The following is a 25,010-nucleotide window of genomic DNA, read 5'->3' on the forward strand; positions in this document are numbered from 1 at the left end:
AATTACTAGGAACCAATTTCGAGATGGCCAGAAAGGACTCTACTTCAAGATAGCCAGACTATAATATGGATAAGCACTGATTAATAAAGGCCAATTATTTCTGTAAACTTTAAAGATATAGATGGTTAGCTAATTCATTAGCAATTACCTAATACTGATACATAGTTTTTGCAAACTACAATTGCAGACAAAATAAGACCCTGAGAGCCCCAAATTTTGCCTTGACGTCATATGCCTGTGTTTTACCTGAGAAGGCATACATTTCTAGAAAGGTACAGGTTTACTAGAAGTAGTAATTTACATGTTGCATCCATTAACGTTATTTAAGAGGCATAGTGAATAACAGCTAAAACATTTGTCCCTCTTGTCACCAGAGCTCCCTTAATCTGCTGAGTAAACGAGATCTTTGAAATTTTGGTTGTGAATATTTCTCTAATCTATGGCTGAGAACACAGATAATTTTTTTTCCTGCCTGCTCTTTTAAGCAGACAAATGCACAATCTCAAAAGCTATTAGCATATCAGTGTCTAATTGACTGTAATAAAAAATGAAAAATCCTAATAACATTCCTATATGTCATTATCATGGACCTCAATTATTCAGAAGTTTCATAATGCTGCTGCTGCCTAGTGTAGCCATTAAATATGCAACTGGGCTAAAATATAAAAGTTTCGCAGATGCTCATAGGATGAAATCATGGTGGTGTTTTAAAATTTAATGTTGCTTAACCTGCAACATAATGAATTCCTCTGTCCAGATATAAAGTTTATGATGTGAAAGTAAAAATTAATCCACAGTGTTTTGTAGAACCAGTCACACCAAAATATTTTTCTTTCTTTCTTTGTTCAACTTTCAATTTCTGTTTTAATATGCTGTTTACCTCTAATAAAGCTTTCAAGTTTAAGAAAAGTAATTACTGTGTGACAAATTACTGTGGTTGTTATTGCCATAAATTGCAGATAAATATGACTGAGTAAAGTAAAACATGGAGAAATTAACAAAGTTCTTAAATTTTAAAAACATATACAATCTATATATGACATATATATAAATACGTACATGGAAAAGAAAAAGACAAGTAACCAAGACACATTTTTTTTTTTTTTTTTCTGAGGTGGAGTCTTGCTCTGTCACCCAGGCTGGAGTGCAGTGGTATAATCTCAACTCAATGCAACCTCCCTCTCCCAGGTTCAAACATTTCTCCTGCCTCAGTCTCCTGAGTAGCTGGGATTACTGGCATGTACCACAATGTCCTGTTAAGACGCATTTTAAAAAAGGAAAAAAGAAAAAAAAACAGAGCTAAAGTATTTCAAAGTTAATATTTTCATACATTTTCTGAAAAATAAATATACTGATTGCTATATGTTAGCTAAAATTTAACAAATGTGTTATCTAGCAAATATGTAATTTTTAAATCATTTTAAAAAATATGTCTTATCTGTTTTATCATCTCAATTTTTATAAAAATAAAACATAGGCTATTTATTTGACAATAAACTTACATTCATGTACAAGAAATGTGCATATCTATACTTTGTGTCAATCAAAATATCTAATTTAAAAATGATAGATAATAAGCATTGTTAAACGTGCCCATAGGACTTTAAAACTGTAGGTAATTTGTTACCTCAGTATTATTTCTTGAAGAGTTACATTACTACAATCAAACCAAGAATAATATTAGTCATCTTCAAAATCTGCTCCTTAAAAAGCACTTTCATAATTTTCAGAATTTATAGCATATTTCATAAATCTATTTTCTGTCCTTAACCTCCTTACAGATATGGACACTTCAGAAAGCATTCTGAGGACAGTTGTCAAGATGATGAATTGCAGAGGACACCAAGACACAAAAGGTTAGAATTTTCTTCTTTTTCTTTTTTAAAATGCAGCCCAGAAGCATAGACAAAGGAGGGAGAGACTAAGCGAAAGATAACCCAGTCCAGGATTTAGGAGAGATTTTCTAACTTGCAGAAATATCTAAAGATAAATTTGCCTCTTTGGGAGGTAATGTATTTTATAATCACTGAGAATATTTTAAAATAAGCAGGGACAACAATTTTTACTGGATTATGTTGAGAGGATTAACTCATGAGATGATTCGACTTTGATTTTAAAGATATCGATCCTCATTTGCTAACTTCTTGAAAAGTAATTTTGGGAAACAAGACACACCACAATGCTAGTCTCCTGTCTTCAATATCCACAGTATTCAAGTAAGCAGCTTGTGTGTCCTCCTCAATAAAATAGTACTGTTTAGTATTTCTTAAATGCATCCTATTCATAAGGTATCAAATGGAAACAAATTAAAAGTCACTCCAATGTTTCAAATAAATACACATATACATGTGTGCACACACACACACACCGCCTTTGAGTATGTGAAAAAGAATGCATTTGGTGCCTTTTTTATTGAAGAAAGGAGAATAAATGAAATGAAGTGATAATTTCTCCATAGCTAAACCATTTTTTTTTTTTTTTCATGGAGCATGTGGAAGATAGCCACTTGGCTCTACTTTCAAAGAAGCAGTCGTATTTTTATATGACTTCTTCCTTATTCTGAGTTGCTACATTTCTGCCAAAATACACACACACTTTTACTATGCTAAAAAGAATTATTTAAAATAAAGACATGTTACTTTAATAGTCATACACTCATTGAATCTGTTTAGGGTTAAAAATAATTTAAAATCTTAATATAAAAGGCAAGGAAATTTTCAGGCTAAAAAATGTTACAGGAGAGGACAAATCTTCCAGTTCTTTTTTTGTAAGGACAAATATTTTAAAGGCTAAATTAGAAGCTGATTTTTCAACAATCATAGCAGCTAACCAAAATTACATTTGTAAGTTGCAAGACTGCTATTTAATATTTTCTTTAACTCTCCTCCTTAGTCTTCCAAATTAATGAGTATCCTCAACATTTCCCAAAATAACACCAGTTATATTTGTGGCAGAAATTGTATTCTTTTGAAAAAAAATTGAGAGAAATATATGAACACATTCAATTTTTTGATGATTGTTTTTAAATAAAATTTTTAAATTTTTAATGTAGCTTTAGATTTACAGAAAAGTCATGAAGTATAGTACAGGGAATTTGTATATTCCTCACATGCAGTTTTTCCTACACTTAGTACTTCATATTAGTACGGCATACTTGTTACAATTAATAAACCAATACTGATATATAAAGATTAACTGTAATGTCTGCTTTATTCAGGCTTATTTAATTTTACCTAACGTTCCTCTTCTGTCCCAGAATTCCATCCAGGATTCCACATTACATTTAGTCATCATGTTGCCTTAGTCTTCTCTTATCTGTGACAGTTTTTCAAACATTCCCTGGATTCAATGACATAGACAGTTTTAAGGAGTACTGTTAGATATTTTTTCTCAATTGGAATATTTGTGAAAATTTTATCATGAGATCATTAGTGGATGCAGTATTTTGCCACATGCTTTCTTTTCGTCAGTGGATATGATAATATGATTTTTTTCTTCTTAAACATTCTGACATGGTGGATTACATGGATGTAGTGTGAATAGTGAAACAACCTTGAATACCTGGAATCAATCCCACTAGATCTTGTTATATAATTTATTTCATACATGTTTGGATGTGTTGAGAATTTTTGCCTGCATTTTCTGTGAGATACCAGTTGGTAGTTTTCTTTCTTCTAACAAATTTATCTGGGTAATGTTGGCCCTATAGAATGAGCAAGGATTGATCGTTCTGCTTTTATTTTTATAGAAGATTACAAAAAATAAAAGTATTTTCTTGTTAAATGTTTTAAATAATTCATCAATGAAATCTGTGATTGGTGTTCTCTATTTGGAAGATAGTAAATTACTGGTAATTTTTTGTAGATAAAGAGTTACCCATAATATCTCTTTCTCCTTATATGAATTTGGTAGGTATGTCATTCAAAGTATTTGCTCATCACATCTATATTTTAAATTTGTGTGCATAGAGTTGCCTATACTATTCCCTTATTAAACTTTTAGGGTACAAGAATGAATAGAGAAGTCTTTTTTTAATATACATTTGTGATTTGTGTGTCCTTAACATTTTTCTTGAATGGCTTGGCTAGAGTTTTAAAAATTTTATTGATGTTTTAAAAAGTAGCTTTTGCTTCTATTTATTTTCTCTATTTTCCTCAATTTTGTTGAGTTGCATTCTAATTTTTAATATTTCTTCTTGTTTTAGGCTTAATTTACTCTTCTTTCTCCAGATTTCTAATGCTGAGCTGAGCTAATTGATTTGTATTCCTTTCCTTCTAATATATACATTTATGTAAGTTACATAGCACTAAGTACAAGACATATATGTCCAGATTTCTGTGCCTTTTTTATTGCATCCTAAGTTCAGAATAAACAGTTGGCTTATATTGAATCTGCTGCCTATGAAAATAAAAAACATACTTTCTAGACCAGTGATTTTAAATATTAAGGTATAGCTAAATGTGGCTCCCCAAATATCTACTTTTTAATTTGTTACCTTATATGGCAAAAGCAATTTTGCAGATGAGATTCAATTGATGATGTTGAGTTTGGGTGATAATCTTGGGTTATCCAGGTGGGTATGATGTAATAACAGGAGTACTCAAAGTAAAGAAGCAGGTGGTCAGAGAGGGGCTGCAAAGGAAAAGGCAATATTATGACAGAGCAGAGATTGGAGTTTTGTACTTTGAAAATACATGAAGTGTCCGTAAGCCAAAGGATACAGGCAGTACGACAAGATGGAAAGGCAAAGAGATGGAGTGAGATGGAGTCTCCCCTAGAGCCTCCGAAGAAATCAGCCCTGCTGACACCTTGACTGTCAGTGAAACAGATTAAGCAGAATACATTTGTGCTGTTTTAAGATACTATGTTTGTAGTAATTTGTTACGATTGCAACAGAAAACAAATGCATAAGTAAAAACCACATTGTGATTAAGGACCTTTATGAGATTTCCTCAGTCCCAGAGAAATGTTCCTGTAAAAAAACTCTCAGAGTGTCAGTGATTGGGAGACTTGAGTTCACAGAGACATAGGAATCAAATATCTGCTTTCAGAGAAAATTTCAAACAGAGCCCAGAGTGAACTCTAGTATGATCGTCTAATGAATGTTACAGTGTGTTGCTTATGCTCTTAAACTCACAGGCATATTCTCTCTCTTACCTCTCCTATCCTTCCTTTCAATACACACTATCTCTCTGTCTCACACACACACACACACACAGAGAGAGAGAGAGAGAGAGAGAGAGAGAGAGAGAATTATAAACTACTTTTCTTCTGAATCCTCTCTGTAAGGGAGCTAAGCATTTGACGCAAGCACTGTGATGCCTCGTTACAGAGATTAAGTAGGATGATGCAAAAGCTTTATCAGATGTTCCCGCCAACTGATTTACCTTGGGAAAGATAAAACTTTAACCTGAACAGAAATAGAAATATTGATGATGAGGGTAGAGGTCAAATATTTATAACTTTTTGAAAAAAAAATCAGTGTCAGGAGTAACAGTGGTTCTTTTCTTGTACTCTAGCCTGCATTTCCTAAATACTGTCGCCCATAGATATATTGATGGTTGAGAAAATGCTCTTTTCTTGCTCTGTTTTCCTCAGGAAAAGATTTTTCAAACCCACTTTCTTAGCAGCTAATCGATCGTTTCTTGTATGAATAATCAAAAGCCTTGGAAGTTATGTGTGCATGTCATGCCTTTCATGAAGCAGTAGCAGATGTGTGAGATGTCTGCAAAACCTGCAGATGGCAACTGTGTGACCCCCCTTCATTTGCAGAGTTCCTAACATAAACATGATTATAAAGTGCTCTACATTATCCTCGAATCCAATATTCCCAACAAAAATATCTGCAAAAGTCAACACATTAAACCCAATGCAGTGCATTTTTTTTTATTACAAGAAGGCATTCTTTAAGGATGACTAATGTCCCCGAGGAATAAAATGGAGTTTAGGCAAGAGTGTGATTAAAATGAAGACTCCAGAAAGGTTACATTCTCTATGTATTCATTCTCTGCAGGGTGCACAACTGCCTAAGAGTAAAACAAATGATTTCTTGTGCAGAAAGACTCCTATTTGGAATGAAATGCTTAAAATAACAAATTGTTTTTGTTTTTACCATCACATTTCCTTGACCTATAGAAGAGTTATATTTCCTTATCACATTTCTTTTGGTAATAAGCTCTTTTGACAAAGATTATATTTGTCACTATGAGAGATATTTGAATAGATGTAGTAAAAACAGAAACATACTAACATTAAAAGCTATTGAAAAAAATTTAAAAGAATTGAAAAATACATCTATTATGACATGATTTGATTCTGCCAATTAAGTAGAGCTTTAAATATTAGTGTTATTAATACTACTATTGCTTTATTGTTGTTGAACATTGTAGATTATGTCGTAATGATTCTCAAATGCATTGAGCTTGCTATTTTACTATTCATGTTGTTAGTACTGAATCGCATGCTGTTTCTCTCCTTTGTCAAATTTTAAGTTTCTTGTTAATCTAACCATCTTTTTGCTCACCAAAAGCCATATTTCCTCCTGTGTAAACTGTCAGCATTGTCATTTCATTTATTTAGTAGAACAGAAATGCTATAATTAAAAGTGTATGTGTAGTTTAGTTTCATTTTCTGTTTCTTAAATAAAATGTATTCAATTTACCTACATATTTATTAATTTTAATACTTACTTTTTAAATTGCTTCATGTGCTTTTCCTCTGGGTTTACTTTTTCAGCTAGCTAAAGTACATTTATTTTTATTTCTTTTATTGACAGGTTATATATGCTAAACAATTTTTAGTTTCTGTATATCTTCAAGTGTCTTTATTTTGCTTCTCTTTATGAAATGCAAATTAGCTGGGAATAAAATTCTGGACAAATCACTATGGATTTTTCTGTACTTTAAAATTATCACTGTAATGATCTTCCTGTTCAATTGCTTTGGAAAGTAGGTAAAGTTATCATTTTTGTTGTAGGCATTCTATATTCCATATCTTTATTTTTAGTAAACTGGAGTCTCCTTAGAATTTCCATAAACAAGGATTCATCTTCATTTCTCCTGTTCACCAATTACAGTTTGTTTTAAATTTGAAGACTTTTGCTTTTTAAAAATTCTGAAAGATTTATTTCCTTTAGCCTCCTATTTACCATATCTAATAAAAAATTAATCCCATTTATTTATTTTTAAATTATGTGTTTTCAATGAATTCCTCTTTTTAATAAATCACATATTTTACTTTAATCATGAGAATTCTTGTTTTATATGATTTGAATTCTTTTTAAACAGAGGTTCTGCACTTATTTTACTTTCTAAATCCAGCAATTATACTTACTTTAAACTATTCTTCAAAATATTCAGCACAAATAGTTTCATCTGTAATGAGGTCCTGTTCCAGCATTTGACTCTATATTTATTCTTTTCTTAATATTATATTTCTCCAAATATTTTCAAATTTTGATTACTGGCTCCTTTTAACTGAGAGGATTCATGGTTTTATCTTCGTTTTCCTTTCTCTCTGTGTACACCCTGTGTTGTCTGCAGGCTTTTATATTGAATCCAGCCAACCTTTTGGAACACCACTTCTGAATCAAATTTTATAGTAGCAATTCAGTGTATGTTACTTGTTGCTAATATTGAACTTATCACAGGCTGTCAACAAGACAGCTAATAGCTTTTCCAGTTCTATTTGTGTCATCAAACATATCTTCCTATAAGTTCTTCACCTATTTTTGTATAATCTAAATTTTAGCAAGTTTCATAGACTTTTTTTCAAACACATTTGGCTCAGACTTCACTCTGTCTTTGCTTCTGCAGTTTTCCTCATGTAAATTTCACTTATCTCCTCCTGCTTACATCTTACCTCTGATTTAGTGTTGTCATAAATATTACTGTCTCTAGGGGCTTAACCTAATCACTCAAACTAGGCATAAGGTACTTTCTTTTTGACAGCCATAGAATTTAAAACACATAACTTTTGCCTCATAATTATTTAAATCTTTGTTTTATTTTATGTGCTAGATTATAAATAAATATAAATTTATGTTAAATTGCTATGCTCCTTTAAAGTACTAAGAACCATGCCTTATGACCCCCATAAAAATGCCTTGTATTGAATTTAATATATTTATCAGAAACCAGGATATTAACCTCATTTAATTTAGCTAGTGCTATGTATGACTATTCTTGGTTATTTAAGGTATCACTTTAGTGGCCTGTGACTTCCTTGCAGTCTTTCAGTTTTCAATATTTTCTCTATATACATATGTCAATTGACTGACTATAAGAAAAAATCCTGTTTAATAAGCCTTAACAAAGCTTTTATGAAATTCAAAATTTCTACAAAATGCAGACTCTTAATTTGTCTTTCAGATTCCTATTAAAATAACTAAAAATATATAAAAATGTCAGAGGTATTGGTCTTGTTACATTGAAAGGGTACCATTTACATAGTTAAATATTAGGAAATTTTTCAATGTTGTCTGAAGATGAGACATGATGAAATGAACACAAAGGTATCTGTCAGTAATTTCTCCAAAGAAAGCACACGACGACTGAATTTAGAAGGGGAGATGCTGGCAAATACTCTAGCACCTTATTTGGTGGGGGATAGTTACTGGCTACATGAGCTTCCAAGAACACATTACTTATTTTACAATAACAGGCAGCAGCCCTTAGAGTTCTTGCCTCTCAAGCTGTGACCATGACCGGCAAAAAGCTAACCACGCAGTATTGCTGCTTCCTAAGTCTGCAGGGACTCTACAAAGCTAGTCAGGGAAATTTACATTGCATGGACACATGGCCAAACAGAAACAAAATGCCCAATCTGATCTCAGATTAACAGCTTCAACAAGCACACAGAAGAAATCATTTTATTATTAGCATTTGCTCCATACTGATCATGTACCAGACATTTTCTAGATAATTTTTCCGGAGAGGCATTTACTGAATACCCTGTAAACATTGAACTTCAATTTTGTTATCTCTGCATAGATAATCCCATATCCAACCAACTAAACAAAAGCAATAACAAATAGAAGATCATGGCCCTTGAGTGGGGTGCATACTTATAAATTTAAAAAAAAACGACATAATTTCACCTGTCTTACTATTTTTTCTTTGATTCTAAAAAATATGTGGCTAATTGTTTCGTAGATTTCTTTAATGAAAGTTGAGAGGTGAAAAAACGCACCTTGAGCATATATGTGGATGTTAGAAAGAGTCTAGAAATTAGACTTTTGTTTGAAAAAATAAAAATAAAATTATAAAATGACAGATGACGTTCTTCCAGAGAACTTTGAAGTTGGAGAATAGAGTGAGGAGAAAAGAGTTTCTGAGAGCGGATAGTGAGTTTAGAGAGAAAATTCTAATTAGTAGAAAATTGTCCATAGATTTTAGAGCAAAGATGTTTAATTTTAAGGAAAATAACCACTCTATTGTATAACACTGAAATAACTTTCATTTGTTTAAAACATTAGTAAATCTCTTTTCCATGTACATAGTCTAGAGAAAACACGTGGACACCTTGAGGGGAACAACACACACTGGAGCCTGTCAAGGAAAAGGGGGAGAGAGAGCATCAGGAAGAACAGCTAATGGTGCTGGGCTTAATACCTGGGTGTTGGGTTGATCTACGCAGCAGATCACCATGACACATGTTTACCCATGGAACAAACATGCATATCTACACATGTACACTGGAACTTAAAATAAATATTGATAAATAAATAAAAACACAGTTTTATTTTCTTATGAATGTTCTTTTATTTCCTGTGAATAATGTATTGATTATTCAAAAGTCATCTTTAGAAAAATAGTGTTTCAAATAAATATCTAAACATAGGATTCTCAATTGTGCCCAATTACTCAGTTATTCCTTAATCATGCAGTTCTTCTAACAAATACTTTAAAACTCTGCTTTTCACATAAGCAAATGCCTTCCACAGTTCTGCAATTATACAGAGAGTCTGAGATAAACATGAAGAGAAAAGCAGCCTTCAGAGAGCAGCAGGTACATGAGCACAGGCTTGTAATTTGCAGATAAATGTGATGGCAGAAGAAAATAGATTCTTTAAGTTTAAAATTGGAAGGATTTACTTTCTTATTAGAGAAATTTTAAAATTCTCCTATTGTGATCTGGTATACAATTAAGAATTCTAGACTGTCCAGATATTCTTCTGGTTTAGAACTATGACTTTAAATTATTTTCAAGTATGTTCAAAGCTATAAAGTATGCGTATTCATCAGTTCAGGTTGCCACAAGAAAATACCATAGCCTGAATGGTTAACTCAACAGAAATGTCTTTCTCACAGTTCTGGAGGCTGGAAGTCTGAGATCAGGGTGCCAAAATGGCAAGGTTCTGGTGAGGACCCCCTTCCTATTTTAAAGATGACTGCATTCTCAGTGTATCCTCACATGGAGAAAAGAGAGTGGTCTTTCTTCTTTTTCTTACAAAGACACTAACGCCATCACAGAAGCCTCATTCTCATGAGTTGATCCAAAATGAATTACCTACCAAAGGCTCCCCCTTCCAAATACTGTAACATTTTATTGAGGGTTATGGCTTCAACATATGAATTTTAGGGGCACACAAACATTTAGTCCATAATAGCATGATTGTGTTGTTTTTTTAATGTCTGTTTGCCAAGTACTGATCTAAACATGAATTAACTCATTTAATAATAACAATTGAGTACAGTGACATTAAAACTCACCTAAGTTCACAAGTTAGTAAGTCCCCAAACAGATACTGAAATTTACACTGCTTGCCTCTAAAACTGATAATGTTTGTCATTGTGCTATCTTATGTCAAAGGCTGCATTTTTGGACCAAGTAGGCTTATTTTATGTTCAGGTGTTGTTTATCAAAAGCATTGTGGGAGGGTAGAAAGAAGCAGAAATTTGGTGTCAGAATGGTTGGTATAAAGGCCTGGTTCTTAACTCTGTCCTTAATGCATGAATCACCTGTGGAGCTTTAAATAAATCATCACTAGATTTCACCCCAAGAATTTCTTACTTAATTAGCCTGGGAGAGAGTCTATGCACATACACAGAGTACTTAAGGTGATTTGAATTGTTGGTGGGGTTTGGAGAACAGTGAAGAAGAGGAGACGACAACAGGAATAAATGGTTATGCTTGGATCTACTAATTAACAGGTTTTAAATCTTAGGATCACAACCTTGCAAACATGAGGTTCCTAATCTGTGAAATGGAGAAGATCAAAAGTTATTTTACTATCTCACATAATTTTGGTAACAAATAAATGAAATAATGTACATATAAAGTGTTTTACCAACTACCATGCACATGCAAATAAATTATTTTTCTTACATTGCTTCCTGCTTTCTTTATCACAAAATGTCATTGTTGCTTCAAATTATCTAATTATAAAACAAGTCTAAATACTCAAAACATTGTCAAAGAACACTAATACCATACTAAAACAAGGAGAATTGCACCTATATTAGGCATTTTGCCCTACTCCTTTAACATAAATATTGCAATAACCCCTATTGTGGTCATACTTTTGGAAACTTTTGTTTTGTTTCACATATGTGAAAGAATACATATATAAAATATAATATGTGGAAGTAATGAGCAGATAATCATATAACCAATATAGTTATTCACAAGCTTCCCTTCTGTGTATGTGCGGCAAATTTTAAATGTGACCCTGAAAAATGTCAGTGCTGTAGTGATTGCCACATTCATTCTCCCTTTTTTTGTCAATGATTGACAAGTAGGGCACATTGGAGAAAATTATAAAGAAATGCCACTTTATCTGTTTAATGAAACTTTCAATGGTATTACTTTTAAATTTCTTATTTTTTTTCTTCTTTTTTTACCCCGTTTATTTATTTTATTGCATTTTAGGTTTGGGGGTACATGTGAAGAACATGCAAAATTGTTGCATAGGAACACACGTGGCAGTGTGATTTGCTGCTTTCCTCCCCATCACCTACATCTGGCATTTTTTTAAAGAGTGGGTGTTTCTTTTATGATATAACCAAGTCACTGTTATACTTTTAGCATTTACATTTCTTTTTTAATTTAACCCTAAGATAATTGATAAACAAGATTTTCGTATGGATGAAATCAGCACTATACATTTTCCTGTTCTTTGATCCTCTGAACAAACTATTGCTAATTTTTAAGCAAAAAACAAAGAACTTCTACTCATGAGGTAATATAATACCTTCAATTGCATGTATATTTATAATTTATTTATAAATTTTTATTTTATTATTGATATGTTAAAAATACACTACAACAAATAATGAATTATTTAGATGAACAAAAATAAAATAAATATTTTCAATGAACAAAATACTTGTATATTTTTATTTATATATGCATTTACATATCTATATATGGATTTATTTATATTTATATGTAATTTATATATGAATTTACTTGAAATGATTATAAATACCTACAGGTCTATTTTCACTTAAGAGTGGTAGTCATTTTATTTTCTTTCTAAGTTTCAAGTTAGGTGACGTATAGCTTGAAATGTTTAGAAAACCATTACAGATTATGAAACTGGTTGTATTTGAATAGGAAATTTACAGACTAATGGTTATCAACATCATGGCTTTGGGAGGAAAAAGATCTGTCATATGTCAATGATAATTGAAACATGCCAAATTACTTACCAACTCATCTCTACCTATATTTGATTCCTCATATTCTGGGGAGAACAGTTGACTCTGCATCACTTCTCCCAACTGTATCATCTGCAATACAAGAGCTAGCAACCCCAAAACCTCTATTTCTTTTGTCAATTGATGTGTCTTCTGCTTAATGGCAAAGCTTGTCACTTTTACCATCTCTTTCTCGGTTGATGTGTAGAAGGCTGGCCTTTGGTTTTATAGTATAATAATTGCCAATGTCAAAAGACTTTTCCCCTTTTTTTGTAAGTGCCTGTTCTTGAACTGTAGCTTTTCCTGAGGTTAACTCAAGAAAACTCTTGGCAATCTGATAGCTTATTGAGCTCAAATAGAAAAGTGTTTCGTTGAATGTGTGAAGTACTATTTCATGGGTCTATTAGAAATACTGTAAAGTCCCCGATTTGCTTTCATGAGCAATTCATTGAAGACTGTTGCTAGAGTTGTTTTGTTTTGCTTTATAAAATGTGCTGATCATAACGTTTTACATAAAAGCTTGACTCATGTTTGACTAAATTGCTGAAAAGCAAAAGCAATAAATACATGGACATTTTGTCAACAAGATGCTTTCTGTGTTAAGCTATTTTCTATTTAAATTATTCTTACTTGGCAATTTGATTCTTTTCAGTTTTAGATTATGATGGTACTACTGAACTTTATAGTTTGCAGGAGATTTTGGAAACCTTATTTTTAATAATAGGACAACAAAAAGTGGAGAAAAAGAGTATATAATTTACATAAAAAACACTGTTCAGTAATAACAGACTCAGGATTAATAAGGTCTTCTCATATTCTCTTTAGTTTTCATTGTAAGATTTTAACTATCCATCCAGACAATCCTTTGTATATATAAAGCACCTATTTCATAATGACTGAAGTTTCACATTTAATTCATTTGTTTGCTGCTGTTACAAAGCATATGTTCAAAAATTAAAAATCAGACAAGAGTATTTCTCTAGTAAATACACATACCTGATTCAGAGCAAATATTTATTATTTTTGTCCATCTAACAAAATTCATTGTTTGTTGTACTTTGTATAGTGTGTCAACATATCAATAAAGTTTTATTTAACTTATGTGTTGCAGCTCTCAGCTAATGCAAATCTTGTTAGTGTAATGATATAGAAACCTTTCCCTTAAATCTTGTTAACAATACCTTTGGGAATTCACATTCAAATTCATTTAGGAGAGTGAATGTACAGAATAGACCTAATGTAATTGGAAGAAAAAATCAATAATTTATCTGCTTAACTGTCCTCATTGCTTTCTGGTTTGCTGTTAGCTTAGCAAGTATAAAGAAAGAACTATTTCTAGTCTTTAATTTGCAATATTTATTTTCAAGATTGCATTTTAGTTAACATACTACAATTCTATTTTAGTAAAGAAAAGGCAAACTCTATGCATTTTTTACAACTCCATTGCTTCAAATGTTAATTGAAGAGTAAGTTATCTTTCTCTATACGTCAGCCATTTAAAAAGTATTTTAGAGATAAGATGGTAAAAATAACCTCTTACCTTGTAGGATACTAAGAGTTTAGGGAGAGAGGGTCATTACCCAAGGCTACCTAGTTAAGGAGCAAGACAAAACTTTAACCTAGGAATGTGACATCTCAAGGCTCTCTTTCTACTCGGCCATGCTGTCATTAATGACAAGAATATCCTGGCCATGAGCTAATCTTTGATCCACTCACATATATTTTCTCACATAATGATGTGATCGATTCAAGTGAAAAATATTTGTTGATTAAAAATGGGTGTCTAAGAAAATTAGAATATTTTAAAAGACATTTAAGCTCTGGTGATATCAAATTGACTCCTCGCTACTTAAAATTCAATGAATATTATGGACAAAGATGCAGATAAAATGAGTCAATTTCTCTCTCAACATGAAAGAATTTATATAGTCATCTAGATGCTCAGTAAAAAAATACTTATGTGAAGGATCAAAGAACTTTTCTCAGAAACTCAGGAGCTTTAACATTACAGGCCAGAAAGGGAGCACAAGTGGTGTGGGCCAAAAGGGCAGGAAGGATACCAACTGTTTAAATTGAAAAGCTAAGTGAACACTATCCAAAGATGCAAATAAAGAAAGGCATATTTTATGTATACTTAACTAAAATACTTGAAATATTCAGAATAGTCTTTGTGTGCATTGATAATCCCCAGTAAATGGTGAGTTGTAGGATCCATTGGAATTTAGTCATACAGTTGCAATGAAAAATACTTAACGAAAAGAAAAACAATTTTAGGTATTAAGATAGAATTTATAAATCAGTTTTAGAAGCCTCCAAATTACTGTAGTCCTTTTTGAAGCCAAAATAGTGACTACATTTACTAAATGTAGCCTTAAAGTTGATGAAGCAGTTTTGGGAATATAATATAGAACCACTTTTGGGATTAAAAAAAAAAGTTTAAGCTAATGTTATGAGTGTTGCTCAGTTGTAATCTTTTGATTATAGTGCTACTCAAAGATATAAGACATAATCTTGCAAATGATCTTGTGGTATAATTTTTGATAGCTTTACTTACCTAAATTACATGTTATTCTTAAATGAATACATGAAATTTCCAATTACTTAATTTTTACAATATCTCTGAGAAAACAGTGTCAATCATTTGATTCTTTAAAGGGGCACATTATTTCTGCAGATCAAATAGAACTAGATTAACTGATTCGTGACTGGAGATATACTTTTAAGTTTGTACTTGAAATGAGAATGTCATAAGTACATTTTTCACAAATTTTTGAGAAAGCTTTTAATATTTTTAAATTATTATTATTCTATTGATAACAAAAAATTTAGTTAAGTGATTGTACACTGTGGAGGCATAAAATTTGGTACTATCAATTAATCAGTATTCTCAGTCATCTGTTTTGTATATAACTCTAAAAATGTAAAGACATTTCAGTAGTACTGCCTTCTCTGTTTATCTGAAGGTTATATTCAAATTCTTTGCTTTCCAAAAATCAATTACGCATCAAAAACTCAGAGGAATATCCCATTCATCACAACAGATTTTATCTTCAATGAAAGCATGCATTTTTCCTCATAAGATATTCATGGGAACTGTTAAATGTATTTACTGAGTTCTAGATTACATCAACGTGTAGCAGTAGAATTGAGTCATACAGATGACCACATCCAGGAATGAATGATTTGAAATTAAATATGTTATACTATTCAGTGCCTCACTTTTTAAATAGAAGAATGCCAAATCTATAATTTAATTCAATAAGCTTTTATGTAATGGTGCATACTGCTGTTCACATTTAAAGCAATATAGCCACAGAATTTTCATTTGATGAGAATTGGGACACCATCCCACTTCTGACTGCTTTAAGTTTAACATGTGGACTCCTCATGAGGAAATAAAACAATGAGGGCAATGGAAATGCTACATGAAGCAGGACTGTGTCAAAATGATCTCAAGTAAATTAAATTCATAAGATGTGAGATTTTTGTTTTGTTTTGTTTTGTTTTTGGTATTGATGTTTTCAAATCTCTTCTCATTATTTTGCAAATAATGAAGAAAGAATTTCAGTACTTTGAAAACCTGATAGCTCTCCTAAAAGTTTTCCTGTTTAGAACTCCCTGTCTATACAATGCACATAATGAATGGCCCCCCTTGATGTGATAAATTACGTATTAGAATAATGGACAGATCAATCAGTGTAGCTATGTAAGTGAAACACACAGCTTTCGGCAAAGAAGAGTATGCATGTTTACATTTATCACCCAAATGCCCTGACTTTAATGTAGACCTTTGAGAGGCATTTATTAATCACTATTTCATTAAAAGTTTTGGCAAACTAATGACTTTTTATTTGTCAGAAATATTGCTGATGATATACAGCCGATGTCCAAAAACACTAATCTTCTTTTTGCCACTTACCATTCTGTGCAATTGTCAAACAATAACTAGCAAGAGACATCATACTTCAGCTTACCAGAAAGGTCCTGGTGTAGGAACTAGTCATGCTGTGTATCTGCCATAGCAGGATGGTATTTCTTTGTTAAGCACAATCCAGTTGGAGTTCACTCACTACACCTCATCTGCTGAAGAATGAAGAGTTCCACTCTAGGAAGAAATGGATGCTTTTACTGGAAGTAGTGCCTGCAATGATTAATGGTGCAAATTATTAATGTTTTAATATATTCAATGATTATAAAAATTTAGGGTTTGAGTGAACTACTCAATAACCAAGTGGTTTTTCCTCTATGATCTACTTTCATTCTGTAAACATCAACTGTGTTAATAGCCCTAGGCAAGTCACTCAGTACTAACACAGTAGATGTTCACAGAAATAAAGAAAATTGAATTTTGGGGGATTTCATCATCCCAAGGAATTTACGATCAACTTGACTAGGCAAAAATTGTCTTTATGGAAAGTGAGAGATTAATAAATGTACTATATATCTGTGAAATAATTTCAAATAATATAATAAACAAAAAATGTGAAAATGAACAATACAAAACAGTATCGTCATTTTGAAAAAGGAAAGAAATTCGTGTTTACAATTTTTTAATGTCACATTTGGTAGATACAATTAATAATTTGGCTAATAAGTTGAGGTTACTAGGCAGAATCTATTTCCTAGTGTTTAATAATTATTAAAAGATAATCTTGAATCACTTTCTGTGTAGAGTATTAACTTGATAAGTTCATTTTTGTATTTTTATGAAAAGCTATTTTTTCAACAAAATTTAAAATGTTTTATTTTTAATTTGGGGCACATACTAGGTATATATGTTTATAGGGTAAATATGATTTTATTAATTTAACTTAATTTTAAGTTCTGGTATACATGAGCAAGATGTGCAGGCTTGTTACATAGGTAAATGTGTGCCTGGGTCATTTGTGGCACTTATCAACCCATCACCTAGATATTAACCCTCCCATGCTTTAGCTATTTAGCCAGATACTCTCCCTCCCCACTCTCTATCGGCCACAATGTGTGTTGTTTCCCTCTCCATGCCCATGTATTCTCATTGTTCAGTTCCCACTCACAAGTGAGAACATGTGGTGTTTGGTTTTCTGTTCCTGTGTTAGTTTGCTGAGGATAATGGCTTCCAGCTCCACCCATGACCCTGCAAAGGACATAATCTCATTCTTTTTTTATGGCTGCATAGTATTCCATTGTGTATATGTACCCCATTTTCCTTAGCATATCTATTATCGATGCTCATTTGGGTTGATTTTATGTTTTTGCAATTGTGAATAATGATACAATGAACACATTCATGCATGTATCTTTGCAACAAAATGATTTGAATTTTGGGGGGTATATACCTAGTAATGAGATTGCTGGGTCAAGTGATATTTCTGGTTCTTCATCTTTGAGAAGATTCTACACCATCTTCCACAATGGTTGAACTATTTTACATACCCACTGACAGTGTAAAAGCATTCTTATTTCTCCTCAAGCTCACCAGTACCTGTTGTTTTTTGACTTTTTAATAATTTCCATTCCGACTGGCATAAAATGGTATCGCACTGTTGTTTTGATTTGCATTTCTCAAATGATCAGTGATATTCAGCTTTTTTCATATGTTTGTTGGCTGCATAAAAATTTTCTTTAGAAAAGTGTCTGTTCATGTCCTTTACTCATTTTGTTTTTTTTCTTGCAAGTTTTTTAAGTTTCTTGTAGAATGTGGATATTCAATCTTTGTCAGATGGATATATTGCAAAAATTTTCTCTCATTGTGTAGGTTGTCTGTTCACTCTGATGAGAGTTTCTTTTGCTGTGCAGAAGCTCTTTGGTTTAGTTAGATACCATTTGTCAATTTTGCTATTGCTGCAATTGGAAAAGCTAAATTAATATGAGCTTTATTTACTTAAAATGACTTGAGGGATGTCAGTTCATTTTCTAGATAAAAATTATGTGTCTTATGTTGTTTTATTTGCTAGTTAAAATTACCCAGGTAACCAAGATTCTTAGGCTCCATTTGGTCAATCTGAGTCCTAAATCTGATATTGGCAATTATTTATGTTTTTATGACTAAATAGAGAATGAACTTTACCCAGTTCTAAGACAACATCTTTCATTCAAAAAAGTCAAGCCAAATTGCCACTAAAAACCCACAGAATTCATCAACTAGAAAGAAGAGGAAGGCTTAGTAAGAGACAATGTCTCTTAGTGAATGTGGTCTACTTTTCTCATTTATTCTCTGAGTCGATTCCTATAAAATGAAATCTTACCTTAACCAATTTTTTGATATTAGATATAGATTTAAACCAAAGGAAACTGTTACAAAGTTGAAATTGATTACCTCTGAAAACAAGTTTTTGCTTTCTTTATTAAAATTATTTAAATATACTTTTATTTAGGAAGTAGATACATGTATGATACATACAAAACTTTTTGATTTTAAAAAGTAAATATATATTCTGAAAAGAACCAAGGAAAGAGTATCATATTGAGAAAAGTCCTCCACCCCCCCCAAAAAAAGATAGTCCACTCAGGCGATTGAGAGAGGTAGGGAAAGGGAAGGGATTTCTAGAGCATAATAAACGAGAAAAAAAGAGAGCACTATTTTTAAAAGGAATGATTAATGAACAGGAAATCATGAGAATGCTGATAAGAAGTCCATTTTGACTTCAAGGCTGTTCTCCTAAACTAATTGTTACCTGGAAATGGTTGACTACTCCCATGCTCCATCCACACTCAACATGTATCTGTCCTTACTGATTTCAAATGTCATTAGGGAAAAAGACCTATGTGTTTCATTTATATCGAAGTCTTTTTTCCCCAGCAAAAGACCTGCAGCTTAGTGAAACTATAAAAATATTTTTTTAATTTTTCTTACATGGAGATCAAACAGGGCATAAAATTGTAGTTACAAATCATAATCTTATAATGTAAAGAAAACAAAGCAAGTGAAAAGACAGATATCATTTGGTTATGCTGAAATAATAATTTATGATTCTAGTATCCTAATGTAGAGTTGCAACCTTACCTGATATTATTAAGGTAAAAGAATAAATGAATACAAAATATTTCTAATTAGTCCAACAAAATTTTGGAGGATTCAAGATATTTTTGAAAGCTCATTTGAAGATAAATTTAGTAGTAAGATGTTGTTTATACCACAGACTCAAAAATCTTTAAAAACCTATTTGGAGATTATTAAATGAGAATCAGAGAAACATATGCTTTTCACTTAGATAAGCTGGACATCATCTTGATCCAAAATTTTAGTTTCCCTAACTGAATCTAGTATGATTTAGGGTGGGAGTATGAAGCCATCAAGATTTTTAAAATTCACTTATTGTGATACATATAAAGAAAAAATAAGGTATTTGAACATGGAAAATATTTAATTTCAAAGTTTGTGCACTTTTTATTTCATAAACCTATGAATAAACATTAACCAAATGAAGAGGATAAACTTTAAAAACGTGGTTTTGATTGGATGTGGTAGCTCATGCCTGTAATCCCAGCACTTTGTGAGGCGGAGATGGGTGGATAGCGAGATCAAGAGATTCAGACCATCCTGGCCAGCACGGTGAAACCTGGCCTCTGCTAATGATACAAAAATTAGCTGGGTGTGGTGGTGCGTGCCTGTAGTCCCAGCTACTCTGGAGGCTGAGGCAGGAAAATTGCTTGAACCCGGGGTGTGGAGGTTGCAGTGAGCTTAGATTGTGCCCCTACACTCCAGCCTGGTGACAGAGTGAGACTCTGTCTCAAAAAAAAAAAAATCTATATCTATATCTATCTATCTATCTATCTATCTATCTATCTATAGTGGTTTTGTGGTTTTATTCTTAACCTCTACGCTTGAAGTATACACAATGCAGTAAAATTAGTCATTTTAATATGATATACATCTAACTAAATATCAAGTTTCATTTAGATTAATGGTAAAATAAATATAAAATTCAGTTATTATCAGGATAGTTTATGTAAACTCTCTTCATGAAAAAAAAAAGTTAATGTGCACAGGAACTATGAATCAATAAACCATGTTATTTGAATGTGCTTCTTTTCCTAAGGCAAAACATGCACTTTATGTTATCTTCAAGAAGCCAGTATAGTATTTGTTTTTGGCTTATATCCCTGAAGTGCGCTGTTTAGCTAATGTTCCGTTTGCCTAGTTTAAGTTGAAAATAGTTTCCCTTCAGTGCTATTTTAAAAATTCCCTTCCGGATTTAGGAAGACAGAAAATCATCAGTCTAATTTCCTCTCCTTGGCTTCCGTGGAAGAAAGATGAGCCTGTTAAAGAATCTTAACATGGACAGGTGTGGTGGCTCACACCTTTAATCCCAGAAATTTGGGAAGCCAAGGCGGGTGAATCACCTGAGGTCAGGAGTTCACGACCAGCCTGGCCAACATGGTGAAATTCTGTCTGTACTAAAAATACAAAAATTAGCTGGGGGTGGTGGCAGGCACCTGTAATCCCAGCTACTGGGGTTGGGGGGCTCAGTCAGGAGAATTGCTTGAACTCAGGAGGCAGAGGTTGCAGTGAGCTGAGATCCTGCCATTGCATTCCAGCATGGGAGAAAAGAGTGAGACTCCATCTCAAAAAAAGAAAAAAAAAATAGCTTAACATGATACCAAAAACATGCATCTACAAACAGATATTACAGCAAGAGGAGAAAGACAATGTGTACAATGTGTGTGAAAGCTGGCAGCTGGGAATTAGGCCAGAGGGCTCATGTCATTGTTGATCAAATATTGTAAAAGGTGAAAATCTTGGGAATGGAGCCAGAACTTGACTTCATTAGAGCTGAAGCTACCATAGCAATTGAAGATTAGAATCACTCATTTCATAAGTAAGAAGAGAAGGATGTGTCTTATCCCAATAAATACAGCAAGTTTGTGAAAAGGTAATATACAACTGTAAAATTACATAAATCTGAGTCTCTTACATTTTCACTCTTCGTGATATGGTTTGGCTGTGTCCCTACACAAATCTCATCTTGAATTGTAACTCACAACAATTCTCATATGTCATGGGAGAAACCCGGTGGGAGTTGATTGTATTATGGGGGTGGGTGCTTCCTGAACCTTTTTCATGATAGTAAATGATTCCCATGAGGTCTCATGGTTGTAAAAATCATTTCTCTCATTGCCTGCCACCATCCAAATATGGTGTGGCTTGCTCCTCCTTGTCTTCTGCCATAATTGGGAGGCTTCTTCAGCCACATGGAACTGTGAATTCTTCATTAAACATTTTTCCTTTGTGAATTGCCCACTTTTGGGTATGTCTTTATCAGCAGTATGAAAATGGACTAATACACTACCCAATCAACATTTAAAATTTAGAAGGCATTTATTTATCTGGCATCTAATTTATGCCATTAATTCCTATGTCAGAAATACAACGGGGAACACAAAAGATCTCATTCCTGCATTCATGGAACTTAGATCCTGTAAATTACATAGATTAAAAACTTGTAGAAGGCATTGTAGCTATTAAACAGCATTCTTTTCTTTCCTTTTCTTTCTTTCTTTTTTTTTTTTTTTTAATTTAAGATGGAATCTCGCTCTGTCACCCAGGATGGAGTGTGGTGGCTCTATTCACTGCAAACTCTGTCTCCTAGGGTCAAGCAATTTTCCTGCCTCAGCCTCCCTAGTACTTGGGATTACAGGCATCTGCCACCATGCTCAGCTAATTTTTGTATTTTTAGTAGAGACAGGGTTCTACCATGTTGGCCAGGTTGGTCTTGAACTCCTGACCTCAGGTGATCTGCCTGCCTTGGCTTCCCAAAGTGCTGGGATTAGAGGCATGAGCCACTGCACCTGGCCAAAACAGCATTCTTAAGAAAGAAATATTTGTGATTTATAGACTTTAAAATACCATGATTATTTTTTCTGCTAGATGGTAGTTTATATCACCAACAGTCAGAAGCTCATTTACCCATTTTCTTCTAACCCTCAGGCTAGTGGAAAAAACAAATCTTGCAATAAAAATTGTGCTGTTACATTACTAGTTTTAAATTCTGAAAACTTCTGTTTCTCACAGAAGCACAGCATTGTCTCATAGTCAATCTACAATTCATACCAATACTTTAACTGGGCTTTTGGTAGAGGCCTTGACTTTATGGAAGATTTCTCCCCAACCATTGAGCATTTAACTTCTCAGCATAGATAACAAAATGGGCCAGGTGTGATGGCTCATGCCTGTAATCCCAGCACTTAGGGAGGCCAAGCCAGGTGGACCACTTGAGGTCAGGAGTTAGAGATCAGCCTGACCAATATGATGAAAACTTGTCTATACTAAAAATACAAAAATTAGCCAGGTGTGGTGGGATGTGCCTATAATCCCAGCTACTCTGGAGGATGAGGTAGGAGAATCACTTGAACCTGAGAGGTAGAAGTTGCAATGAGCTGAGATCCCACCATTGCACTCCAGCCTTGGCAACAAGAGTGAAACTCTGTCTCAAAAAAAAAAAAAAAAGAAAAGAAAACAAAACAAAACAAAATGATAAGGAGTGAGGAATAATATCCTGGGAGAATGTTGCATTGCCTGAGGGAAAAATAAGAATATAAGTTGAAAGTATGTCTTATTTTTTTTTAACTTCACAAATTATGATGGAGGGCACAATTTTCCTGGCCCTAAACAATGAAAATTGCTCACTGAATCAAATGAAGTATCAAAATATCCAAAGCTGCATTTTCAGTTAGGCAATTTTTTTCTGTAAACTACTCAAATTCAGTACAAAGAATGATCTCAGAGTTGAAGGCAATAATTTTGCGATTAATTACTTTAATATTTAACTTAATTTTCTGTTTTCTTTGTCCTTTAAAAATAATTACCATGAATTGGTCTTTTGCCTACCCCAATTCTGTTCCCACCTCAAACATGTGGAAACAAAGCAAAGATTCAAAACTCTATGAACAGTTTTATTTTCAGAGATGAATGGAACAGAAGCTTAAATTAGTTTCCCACTTTTCATTGACATAATATTAGCCTAGTGATAATGAACTCAGTTCTGGTATTGTGTGTGGCTTTGTATATTCTACTTTTATATATTTTTTTAGATCATAAAACCTGGGTATTCCAAATGCTCCAAAGGAAGATATACTAAAATATGTAAATCATGCAACCTACCTAATAATGTGAGTTTGTGGTTGAGACAATGTCAAATAATTATATTATTGTCAGAAAAAATAGAGCAGATCATTATTAAAATCATTGATGTGTGAGTCCTTATAGTAGAATGATTTATAATCCTTTGAGTGCATACACTGTAATGGGTTTGCAGTACTGCTCACAATAGCAAAGACTTGGAACCAACCCAAATGCCTATCACTGGATGAAGAAAATGTGGCACATATACACCATGGAATGCTATACAGCCATTAAAAAGGATGAATTCATGCCTTTTGCAGGGATATGAATGAAGCTGGAAACCATCATGCACAGTAAACTGACACAAGATCATAAAACCAAATACTGCATGTTCTCATTCATAAGTGGGAGTTGAACAATGAGAACACATGGACACAAGAAGGGAAACATCAAACACTGGGGTCTGTCAGTGGGTGGCGGGATAGGGGAGGGATAGCAATAGGAGAAATACCTAATGTAGATGACTGGTTGATGTATGCAGCAACCCATCAAAGCACATGTATATGTATGTAACACATCTGCACATTCTGCACATGTGTCCCAGAACTTAAAGTATAATAATAATAATAATAATAATAATAATCACTGATGCTGCCAGAAAAAGAATGAATGAGTATAAAATATGTGTATGTCTATAGTTTATTTCCTGTTGATGAACATGTTATGTAGAAACAAAATATTCATTCACACATTGCTTAGGCATTTGTTATGTTCTACTGAATGAAACAATACAGAGTAAAAAATTGAGAAATATACTTCAACGAAAATGTTCTATTTCTGTGATATATTTAATGCTAAGGACCACCCAATCAAGAGTGATTCCTGTAATTTTAAAAAGTAAGGCTAACAAAAAGAAGTGTGGTAGTAAGCATAAGCACAAATCTACATCAATGATGTCTAATGCATGAGTCTTTATATTAGAATGATTCATAATCCTTTGAGTATATACCCATTAATGGGATTGCAGCACTCTTCACAGTAGCAAAGACTTGGAACCAACCCAAATGCCTATCAATGATACATTGGATAAAGAAAGTGTGGCACATATACAACATGGAATACTATGCAGCAATAAAAAAGGATGAATTCATGTCTTTTGCAGACATGGATGAAGCTAGAAACCGTCATTCTCAGCAAACTAACACAAGAACATGAAACCAAACACCACATGTTCTCACACGTAGGATGTCTTCCTTTGGAGCATTTGGAATACCCAGGTTTTATGATCTTAAAAAAACCAATGATACTGTATTATTTCTCTTAAT

Source organism: Cebus imitator, unplaced genomic scaffold, assembly GCF_001604975.1.
Source record: "Cebus imitator isolate Cc_AM_T3 unplaced genomic scaffold, Cebus_imitator-1.0 Scaffold44, whole genome shotgun sequence".
Classification (NCBI taxonomy): domain Eukaryota; kingdom Metazoa; phylum Chordata; class Mammalia; order Primates; family Cebidae; genus Cebus; species Cebus imitator.